This window comes from Blastomyces dermatitidis, assembly GCF_000003525.1.
Source record: "Blastomyces dermatitidis ER-3 genomic scaffold supercont1.1, whole genome shotgun sequence".
NCBI classification, from domain to species: Eukaryota; Fungi; Ascomycota; class Eurotiomycetes; order Onygenales; family Ajellomycetaceae; genus Blastomyces; species Blastomyces dermatitidis.
Window position 1 is genome coordinate 5,621,890 of NW_025544774.1, and position 5,590 is coordinate 5,627,479.

Below are 5,590 nucleotides of genomic sequence, written 5' to 3' on the forward strand. Positions count from 1 at the left end.
ATAATCAGATTAAGTGATTTGAATTGTAATATGATAGAATTAAAACAGTGACTAGTCAGCAGTAATATATAGAGATAGTTGTTTAAAAAGCTGTATAAGTAAGCTTAACTATCTTGCTTAAATAGCAAGCTCATAGACTACAGAGTTATTGTGAGAATATCATAGATATGATACTTAGTATACTAAGAAGATTGTATGAGATATGCAGTAACTCTCATATATATTTCAGTAGAAGAAAAACAAATCACTGACTTCTTTTATAAGAAGTCAGTATCTAGCTATTCTATATAGATTATGAGCAGATTTCTTCTCTTATTTCATGAGTGAGAATAGCTGCAGTAATACCTCAGCAGTGTCTCACTGTTAAGAAAAAGTAATCTGCTGACCTGATATAGAAGCAGAGTTCTCATATTCATCAATCAAATCTTTCTATGATATATTTGAATGATGTCATAGAGTGGTTGGAAACCGGTTCAGATGAAATGAAATCATCCGCATGAAAGTGATGAGCCGTGTGAAACTGCAACAGGGCCTTGACGCGGCTGAGAGCGTGACACACAGAATAACTTTTCTAGAGCCTTTTTGATATCAGTCAGACTGATGAAATAGATTGATATATAATTCTACTGTCAGTGAACTTGTCAGTGACTCTGTCAGTGATTTTAATAATGACTTCTTTTTTAGAGTATTTTATAAGTGTTGGCAGAGATCTGTGTAAGATTCATAGTCTTGTGAATATTATCTTCATGAATTCTATCATCATTAGAGAATCTCAAGCTTCTGTTTCAAGTATTCAGTAAGATATCTTGTTCAGATTAGACTGACCGTGTGACCGTGTCTGAGACCAGGACCAGATTTTTTGATAGTCTCATTACCAATTCAACTGATCTCATTACACAGTTTTAACATTAGATAGTAGTTTCATACTGTCTCAGTAAGACTTACTGTCTACTCTTGTCACATTTTTCAAATAAGATCATGATTTTCACTTCTCAATTTAAATTATTTTTATTGCTTTAAATGACTTTAAATCTCATTTGAGTGTTATCAAAAAGTGTTACTTTTTAAAAAATTAAAAATAGTCTAAAAAAAACCTTAAAATGTTCAAAAATAGTAACTTTATGTCAAGAATGAGACTAAATGAGATCAAATAGAACCACTTTCTCATTTTTTTCAAGTCATGGTTTCATTTTGAGATCTGATATATAGTCACTTTACCTGTTTTTTTAATAGCCAGTCCCAGCGGGATTGACGCCAAGAAATGTATGAGATCAGATCAAATGAGATCAAACATGAAATTCATGGTTCTGATGACCAGTCTAGTTCAGATAGTCAGACAAGTTCTAATATAAGATTATAATTGAGATTATCAACTTCTAGACTGGCCGCTGAGATCATGAATTTCATGTTTGATTTCATTTAATCTGATCTCATACATTTCTTGGCGTGAATCCTGCTGGGACTGACTATCAAAAAAACATGTAAAGTGACTATATATCAGATCTTAAAATGAAACCATGACTTGAAAAAAATGAGAAAGTGATCTCATTTGATCTTATTTAGGCTCATTTTTGACATAAAGTTACTATTTTTAGACATTTTGAGGGATCTCAGTAGACTATTTTTAATTTTTTAAAAAGTAACACTTTTTAGTAACACTCAAATGAGATTTAAAGTCATTTAAAGTAATAAAAATAATTTAAATTGAGAAGTGAAAATCATGATCTCATTTGAAAAATGTAATAAGAGTAGACAGTAAGTCTCACTGAGACAGTATGAAACTACTATCTAATGTTAAAACTGTGTAATGAGATCAGTCAAATTGATAATGAGACTATCAAAAAATCTGGTTCTGATCTCAGACACGGTCACACGGTCAGTCTATTAACTTTATATGCATAGGCATCTTCATGTTGATATTCTTTCATATCTATGTTTAATTTCATTATATAATGAGTACAAACATCTTTCAGATCATTAAATTCTGTAAGAAGTCAGAGTTTTAATAAAGAGATACACTGAAGATTATGATATCTTATAACTGAAGATTTTATCATTGTATAGTGACATAGATCACTATCTATCATGACTTTCATATTATACATGTTATCAATCACAGTAGATATAAGAATTGCATTTATTATCATCTTCTCTTCAAATTATTGTCATCTGATCTCTTCAAGCTTCTGTTTGCAAATTTGAATAGAAGCTAATCTTTTCTCTGTTTCACTGAGGCATTCTTATAGTTATCTTCTGAATCTTTCTCTAATATAATGTGGTTGATGTGAACAGGCGCTGATTCATTCTTTGAATGAGAAGACACTGATCTTTCTCTTAAGTATGAAGACACATAGATTGATCAGCAGTTGAAAGCAATGTGTTCTGATTGATTACAGTTGATACATACTTTATATTGACATTGATCAGTGACTTCTTTGAGAGTGATCTCAGAAACTTGAAAGTCTGTTTGAATGGTGGAAACTCTTGCTTATGCATAGATATTTGAATCTATTCAGTTCATGACCTTTGTATCATTGTTCTTCAGTGCAGATGTATGAGTGACTGAGATGTAACATCTTCTGTCACTGTTCTGTATACTCTTAAGCTTGATAAGATGATCATTCAATGTCTGAAGCTGTGTGCAGAAGCCTTTATAAGTCTGGTCTTTATCTATACTTATAAGAATCTATAAGAGTTTAAAAGTCAATGTCTTCTTGAGCATGCTAATCTTTATTTGATTCTCTCAAGATTGATCATCTGCTTCTAGAATCTTGATATTGAAATTAGAGATGAATGTTGTAAGAGAAGTGTTTCTCTGTTAAGTACTCTGTAATCAATCTAATACTTTCTGTTGCATGGCAGTGTCTCAGAACAGAATATCAAGATATTTCATAATATTATCAGATATTTATAATACTGATTCACATGCTTTCATTCATGAATGAAACTTCTGTTTTATACAATTCTTCAATCATTCATTGATATATCAATCTTGATTAATTAATGAACTGATGAAATCTTCAACTACACTCAGTTTCATGAGCATTTTCATTCTTCATGATGAGTAGAGAGTGAGATCAGAAGTGTTGAAATATGCAGAAGCATCTAAGTATTCTTTCAGCACTTTTGTATTCAATTCTGTAGATATTAAAATCACATGAGTTAATTATTGAATCTCTTTATATTAAAGTTGTTGTGTTGCATGCATATCAGCTATTTATTGTTGTTATAATTTCAACATTGCTCAGAGTCACTGTGATATCATCTCTATACTCACACTCAAGAGTTCTCTTATATTATCATTAGACATGATTATATTATTTTATCAGATATATAATATCTGAAGAAGTGTAATTATATTCTCATACATCTAAGTGTCAGAACTCTCAGATCTTTCACTGATTTTCTCTTATAAGATCTTATTCTCTTTGTAAGATCTTGTTACAGGGTCAGAATAACTGATAAGTAAGCTTCTATCTAGAAACTAAGTGTTCATTTAACTGTTTGACTGTTTCTCTATTTCTTACATATTGTTACATATTTGAATATCTCTCAATAAATAATCATTTCTAATAAGAAGATGATGAATGTTTTTATAGTGTAAGAGACCTACACTGAATAGATCAGTATAATATTGATTGGTCTTATATAATAAAGATAAAAACATTAAAGAAGGAAAGAAAGAGAAAGTGCAAGAATCAGTGATTGAGATGAATATTTATATATGTATGTGATGATGTACACAGTGAAGCTTCAGAGCGGAAGAATATACACACATTTGTAGTAACTGAGAATCAGTGATTAGAAATGACTGAGAATTGAAGTGTATATTACGCGCGTTAGTAGCGGCTGAGAATTAGTAATTGAGAATGAAAGAATCTATAAAGTGTAATGAAATAGTCTATATAATTAATCAGACACAGCCTGTCACAGATAATATTTTTTAATAATACTTTTTAATAATACTACTATTAATTTTGAATAGATTGACTAATAATTTAAATATTATAAATTTGAAATATTATTAATATAATTTATATCTTCTCTAAATAATAACAATGATTTCATGATATTTAATAAATAAATAAATCAGTCACATTACTGAATATAATACAGAATATTAGAATATAGTAAAGTTTAATATATAAAATAACTATTCAGACTCTTTAATTATATTAAATAATTAATTATTAAGTATAATACTCTGATTAGAAAAAGATTCAGATATTAAAACTTTCTGATATAAAGTAAACTTAGTTAAAATATATAATTAATTTACTGTTTCAGTTTTATAAAATAATAAAGATAGTTTAATTATTTATATATTAATACTACAGTCAGTCTGATAAGTATATAACACTTTATTTACTTATTTTAAAAAGTAGTTGAATCACTTAAAAAGAAATTCAGTCTGAGATAATATTATAGTACAGTAATAAACTGATATATTATTATAGTAAAACTGAATAATCTTTTATAAAGTACTATACTATAGTAGCTCTACTAGATCTCTTCTATTAAGTTAATATCTATACTTCTCAAGATTGAATAGAGAAGAAATAAGACTTATATATTAAATTAATTTAAGACTATTATAATATTAACTATCAGAGATTTGAATAAGCAGATATTTAAAATATAAAGATAGTGAAATATAATTCTTTAATAAGTAATAATTTTTAATAATACTTTATATTATATAGAACTATAATATTAACTTTAAAATAGAACTTATATATATTAATTATAATTAAAAATCAGATAAAACTATATACTTATAAAACTGAATTTAACTACTATCTTTAAGATAATTTAATGAATTTATATATTAAATTAATTCTAGAGTTATGAAAAATTATTAAGAGTATATATTTAACTATTATATTAATAATATATAATATTATAATAATTTCATTAATAGAGATAAAAATAAAGTGAAAATTCAACTTAAGCTGAGATATTTATCACTATTATCAGAGACAATTATAAGAAGAAATAATTAAGAAACTTATAATTATAAAATATGAAATTATTAGATAGTTTAATATCTCTAATCATAGTATATCAGAGAAGTGTAGTTTTTATAAGAAAATAAAGAATAAACTTATACAAAAATGTATTTAGTTATTTCATAAGAATTATTAATAATTACTATTAAATTCTGATTATACAAGTAATTACTGAATAAACTGAATGAGACTGATTTTAACTCTCAATCTCAGTCTTATTCTGATTTTAAAAGAATGATTATCTTTCACAGTTTATTCTGAGAAATTACTCTCATTTCACTATTCTTGAATTAAATCTGATCATTTTTCACATCATTTCTCTCAGAAATGGTCCATTTTCAGATTTTTTTAAGGCTTGGTCCTGGTGGGACTCACGCCAAGAAATGTATGAGACCAGACCAAATGGGACCAAATGTGAAATTCATGGTCCCGCCGGCCAGTCTAGGTGGAAGTGATAGAAGGGGCTGCGGGGGGGTAGGGGGTGGAATGGGTAGAAGGGGTGGTAAGGGGGTAGGGGTAGAAGGTGGGAAGTGATAGGGGGGGCTGCGGGGTGTTAGGGGCGGTGGTGATGGTAGAGGGGG